We start from the raw sequence: 6,927 nt of genomic DNA on the forward strand, positions 1-6,927 counted from the left end.
TGCTTCTCTTGATTGCTTTCCATTAGCAGAGGATTGCTTCACTTGATTTCTCCTTGATTGTTGGATCTTCCAAATGTGGTCGCTTCCCAGATCTCTTCGTATCCTTTAGTCTTCCGTGATTCTGCCCATGATTCGTGCCTTTGTCCAAGGCTTATTTGCTTTTTTCCAGCTCACCTAATCATTGTTATTGCTGATTGATTCGTTGATTAGATTTCTCCCAGATTTACGAGACCAGTCCAGATTTGTTGATCACATGCTGATTGATTTCTTTCCTTGTACATCATGCACCATTCTAGCAGTCTTCTTTACTTCTTGAACTTGATTTCCTGCACATGTACATTATTTGTATCATTAAAACATGAGCTAACAATCTTCCCCTTTTTGATGATGGAAAAATAATATAATAAGGTAAAGAAGTAAACACCAGTCGACTTCCCTGTGTTTTACTAGTCGACTTGACTCCCCCTCAATGTATATACGCTTGACTCCCCCTTAATGTATGCAGTTGACTTGACCTGTCCATGATTCTCCCCCTCAATGTGTGCAGTCGACTTGTACTGACTTGTACCTGTACAATATACAATATATGCTACCTATACACATATAAAATGTGTGCAGTCGACCTGTACACATACACATATAGACACATAGTCGACTTGTACCTGTACATATACACTTGTACCTGTACATATACACATAACATAGGTAAAATAACATAGGTAATTTCTCCCCCTTTTTGCCATCAGCAAAGAGTGATTATAAACATAGATAACAGTAAAGCAGAAAAGGTAAAGAGATTATCCAGCGACTGGTGAAACAGCCCATAGTAGCAAAAAACAGAATTATCCAAGGGCTTAAACCACAACCCACAATACCACCAAAACAAGTTGACAAGAAAACATAATTTTGAAAAACATCCACACTAGCGGCGCAGGAAATAGGTAAGGGTGTTGCAGGTGGCCTCCTTTAACTATTCGAAGCTAGTATTTGCAGCGACGCTCATACCATCCAGCCTGTCGTGAACCTCCGTTAAGGCTTTGACAGCATTCTCCCTTACTCTGAGAACAGAAACTCTGATTTTTGACACGTCAGACCCTGTTTCCTTTGAAATAGCATGAATGTCACCCAGAGTGGACTGAGTGGCGGAAAGAAGATTCTTGATGTCAGAGAGTTTGGAGTCAATAGAGCTAAGCTTCTCACTAAGCTCAGAACTGACAAGAGTAGGAGGAGGAACAACTGATGAAGGTTTAGTTTCCATAGGGGCCTGCTTTGCTTCACTCTCACTTTTCTTAACCCACGAGCCCTTGATACTCACATAGCCCATACTAGCAAAAGCTCTAGAATTATAGGACTTGGAGACAGTAATGAAGGGATAGTTGGATAGAGAAATTTGATGGGCTTCCAGAATATGAGTGATTGCGATGCCATAGGGTAAACTAGTGGGATCTTCAGCACTTTCTATCATGAAATTGATGACCCAAAGCTTGAGTTTGAGTTTGGTGATGAGGCAATAGACAAAGAATGTATCCCTTTGAGAGAAGGTTGAAAAGGAACCAGTACGGGGAAGCAGAGTGGTTGCCACAATTTGGGCTAGAACCCGAGTTTCAAAACTTACATCACTGGGGCCCAATTGGTTTGGAAGAATTTCAAAGGGACAATCAACAATGCACTGTTTGGCTTGGTCAAAAGAAATTTCAAAATTCTCAGGCCACACATTTTTAAAAAGAGTAGGGAAACCAGAGCAATGACATTGGAAAAGAGAGTCAAACAAGGCACAATCAAGACGCATACCTAGCACTAGAGATTCTAGCCTATCTGGTTTACTGGAGCGAAGATTTGCATAAAACATTTTGACCAGGGGTTCATATACCTTAGGCGAAGGAATATAGAGGAATTTTTCCCACCCTTGATAAACAAAGAGCTCTTTAACCTTACAGTTGAGGGTTTCCATATCATCAAGATCCACGATCCTTCCATGGGCGATGGGCTTGTCCTTAAGAGTAATGTAAAGATCCCTATTTGGGGTATCCCAAAAATTTAGGTCAGACTCGAGTGAGGCAGATAAATCAACTTTTGATTTCTTTGGGGTGGATGAAATGGGAGGATCTTCCATGGGTTGTTTGCCTAAGGCTTTTTCTCCTAGAAGTTGGGAGTGTTCAGAGAAATCACCCTGAGATGAGGCGAAGCCTTCAGAGTGATCAGAACCTAGGTCTAATTGCTCAGGAGGCGCAGAAGGGGGTTTTGCCTTAGAGCGGGTACTTTTTCTGGTGGAGGCAGAGGGATTCTTGGAGTGTCTCGCCATTGTAGAAGAGGGGATTTGCTCGAGGTTTTGGAGAGAAGATGAAGATGAGAGTGACTGAAAGGGTTTTCTAACTTAAGAAAAGGATTTTGACGGTTGAGTACAGAAAAGGAAAAGTTGTCAGTTGAGAAGACGTGATGATTGACTTTCCATCTTCGAACTGCAAACTGATGTGAACGAAGTGAAAAGAGAGGGAAAGAATCGGAGGCGTAATTAATGCGTGGGAAAAGGACAATTATAGCACTTAAAAGTAATTGAGCACATAGGTCCTAAGAGTTATTAGAAAAGCAAATAATTCCAAGTAATTTTCTCAACGTACAAAATCTTTCTTCTAACAAAGGCTTAGTAAAAATATCGGCTAATTGAGAAGAGGTGCCCACAAAGGCTATTTCTATATCTCCCTTAAGAACATGATCTCTAATAAAATGATGCTTAATATCTATATACTTTGCTCTAGAATGATGCACAGGATTTTTTGAAAGACAAATAGCACTAGAATTATCACAAAAAATTTATATTGGTTTAAACGAAAGCTCATAGTCACCCAATTGATGAGACATCCACAGTAGTTGTGCACAACACTGTCCGATAGCAATGTATTCAGCTTCAGTAGTGGACAAAGCGACTGATGCTTGCTTTTAACTGTTCCAGGATATTAATGCCTTTCCTGGTAATTGACAAGTGTCGCTTGTGCTCTTTCTATCTTCTTTATCACCTGCAAGATCAGCATCTGAAAAACCTTCTAATTTAAAAGAGTTAGAGCGAGGATACCATAATCCATGAGATACAGTTCCAATGAGATATCGAATGATTCTTTTTACATCAGTCAAATGTGATTCCTTGGGAGCTGACTCAAACCTGGCACATCTACATACGCTGAACATAATATCTGGTCGACTTGCTGTCAGATATAGCAGTGATCCAATCATTCCCCTGTATTTGGTTTCATCAACTGGGGTGCCTTGTTCATCTTTGTCTAGATTTGTAGCGGGGCTCATAGGAGTGCCAATTGATTTTCCATTGTTCATACCAAATTTTTGAATCAGCACTTTTGTATATTTGGTCTGACAAATAAAAGTTCCTTCTTCGGTTTGTTGGATTTGTAGCCCAAGGAAGAACGTGAGTTCACCCACCATGCTCATTTCAAACTCGCTTTGCATAAGATTTGAAAATTTCTTGCACATAAGAGGGTTAACACTACCACATATAATATCATCAACATACATCTCCATANAGGATAAATTTCCCATCTTGCTTTCCTTATCATGCAGTATTGATTCATCTTGAAGCATAACTCTTTGAATTCCTTCCACGCATTCGTATGCGCATGTGAGCGCTCGGTATCAGCTATGCATCGACGACTTGTGATTCCATGGATGGGGTGCGAGATGTGATTTCTGCGTGCTGATGATGCGCCAGTTTAGAGGACTCGAGGCCGGACTTTGACTATAGCTCGACCATGAGGATTTCGGTTGTGTAAGCCAGGTTGCTACCTCACCTGCTCAGCCAGCTAGAGGTGGAGGTCGGGGAGGTAGAGGTCGCCGTCGAGGGGGAGGCCAGGCCAAATATTATGCCCTTCCTGCCCGTACTGAGGCTGTCGCCTCTGATTATGTCATCACAGGTATTATCCTGGTTTGTCATAGAGATGCATCGGTTCTATTCGATCCAGGCTCCACTTATTCTTATGTGTCCTCTTATTTTGCCCCATATTTGGGCGTATCTCGGGATTCTTTGAGTTCTCCTGTTTATTTTTCTACTCCTGTTGGAGATTCTCTTGTTGTGGACCCGTTTATCGGCCGTGTTTGATTGTTCTTAGTGGTTTTGAGACCATAGCCAATTTGTTATTGCTCAGCATGGTAGACTTTGATGTTATTCTGGGCATGGACTGGTTCGTCGCCCCATTGTGAGCATGTGATTTTTTCCCTATATGAATTACTCCCAGAAATTCAAAACAAAATATTTTTTTTTTCAGTGTTTGCAATTTTATTAATTTTCGTGGCATTTTATGTTAATTGTTTGCATTTTGTCCGGGCATTTTAATTCATATAAAAATACAAAATAAATGCATTACATTTAGGGTTTAATTTTACATATTTTTGGAATTAATTAGTAAGTAGGAGTTTACAAAATACAAAATCAAAATAGTTAACTTTTGTTTTAATTTTAATTTTTGGAATTTTTGTAGTTCTCCCTTTAAATATGGTTTTTAATTATGTGTGGTAATTGTTAGTTATAGTTCATTAATGCAATATTTTAGGATAATTTGATTTAGGAATTTTAGCTTAAATTTAAAAGAAATTAACAAAAAGGAAAAAACAAAAAGAAGAAATAAAAAGAGAGAAAGGCATTATGGGCCAAGCTTATTAATTTGCTCAGCCCAATGCATTATCCCCATTGCCCAACCCAATTTGCCCGACCTCCCAGCCCAAACGGACTCACCCAGTTCCAGCCCAGTCCGCCAACCCGGTCCAAACCCCTCTCTCTTTAAAACAGTACGACGTCGTTTTAAGTTAGTGAGCTTTAAGAAGATCTGGACCTTTAATTTCGGCTCATCCAACGGTGAGGGTTGCATTTGTCGTTTTGATTAATATGTCCTAAATGGAGTTCAGTTCATGTCCAAACCGACCTTTCTCTTTGCATCTCTTCCACAACTCCAAGAACCCTAACCCGCCGCCCTATTTCCCCATTGCTTCGAGCCCGGCGACGACGCCATAGACCACGCCAAACGACCCCAAATCGATGCCCCAGAACCCTCTCCATCTCCCCGTCCCAAATACGCTCGTTACTCCATCTGCCTTACATCTGAAGCCCTATTCAGCCATGGTCGCCGGCGAGAAGCTTCAACCACCACCAGAAATTGGCCATGCCATCACCACCCCTTCTTGCATCCTACTCCTTCACCATTTTTCCCAAATCCTCGCCAAATCAGATCGATTTTCAAATCTGAGATTGAAAGAGAAGAAAGTCTCTCAAGTCTTCGAGTCACATGAACGATTAGGCTTGAAACAAGTACTTCCCGTTTGTTCTCAAGGGGAACGTATGGTTAATACTAGTTTCGTGTCAAATCAAAGTCGTTTGAAGTTTATCAAGCCTCGTGGCCGTAGAGGTATCCATTCGTTGCACTGGCTTCTTTGTCTCCGTCTATTTTTGCGTCGTCTCCCTCGTCAATTCAATTATTTAAGCTTCTTCTGTGTTTCCTCCACTTCCAGTGTTTTTATTTATTTTTCGTCTTCATCTGGTTGCTGTTCTAATCCACATGAAATGATTTTGGTTTAATGTGTTTAGTCGTGTTAATTGGTTAGAACTGACTCAGTTTATGTCATCAAATTGATTAGGCTATTTAGAAGCCATTGTTTATTTGTTAAAGGGGGCATTTGGGTTAGAATTTTTGGAGTCTCGGAATAGGATAAGGCCTTTGGGCTTTTAGTTTGCTATAACCCGTCCCAGCAACAGCTTTAGAGCTCTGTTCGTTGGGTGTGGCCTGACCCATAGTTGGATTGGGATGGGAGGGTAAATAACAGTAGTTACGAGGGTAATTTGGGTAGACTGGATAGGAGGGAATCTTTTTGTAACTGATTTGGAAACTTCTAGCAGGGATTGAACGGGTTTTTGTCACCTGTCATTATGACTGGAACACGCCACTATCTAGATACCATTTTCCTTTGCGGGCTTACTCTGTGGGTGTTCCTGCAAGACAAGATGATCACGTTCTTTTAGGTACCCAAGCTTGCCTGGCGTCCTGGTGGCGTTAGTGTTACTAGGTTCAGAAATTTTTAGTTCAAAACCCAAGCCTGACACATTTGATTTTACGAAAGTGACAACCGGAATATTTATGCCCACTTTTATACAAGTTAATGACATTTTAGCTCCAGACCTGTTTATAGGTCATCCATAAGTGTTTAGAACTAGCGACTTAGATATTACTGGTTCTTTCCCAGTTGACTTGTAGTCATCTGGTCCGGACCGACTGGTCGACTTGGTTCTGTGATTGGTTCCTTTCCAATTGACTTGTTGTAAGTCATCTGGTTTGACCTAAACAGAACTTATGACTGGTGGATTTGCGCAAGATTGTTAAGTTGCATTTGCAACTCCTCAAACTCTTCTGAAGTACCTCTTTTTACAATTTCACATACTTTCATTGTTTGAGGTTTCCAGTCTTTAACCTCCCTTAGTGAGTCTCTTTTAAGTTCATTCATCATTTTTGAGACTGCTTTTAAAGTTGAATCAAGAATATCCTGCAATTTCATTACATTTTCGCGATTCATTACAGAGACCTTACCTCACTAGTTTCAACCCCGTGCCATGAAAACATTCTCCGTCATCTGAATCCTCTTCATCTGTCCAGCATCCTGAGGTTTTTGTTATATTTCATTTTCAGAATTGTCATGAAAACAAAGATTGCCATTTCTTCGTTTGGTCTGAGTCATCCTCATCGCTCCAGCTTTCCGAAGAGGATTTGTTCTCTGTGAAGCCTCCTAGAGATCTTCCTTTTCAGTTCTGTGGGCATTCAGCTTGAATGTGCCCCAAATGCGTCCTTTCGAAAGCAATAAGCTCTCCTCGCAGTTCTCATAGGACAATTTGTTTAGCCTTGAGATTCCAGAGTGACTACTTTGGTCTGCCAGTGGTTA

Source organism: Nicotiana attenuata, unplaced genomic scaffold (genome assembly GCF_001879085.1).
Source record: "Nicotiana attenuata strain UT unplaced genomic scaffold, NIATTr2, whole genome shotgun sequence".
Lineage (NCBI taxonomy): Eukaryota > Viridiplantae > Streptophyta > Magnoliopsida > Solanales > Solanaceae > Nicotiana > Nicotiana attenuata.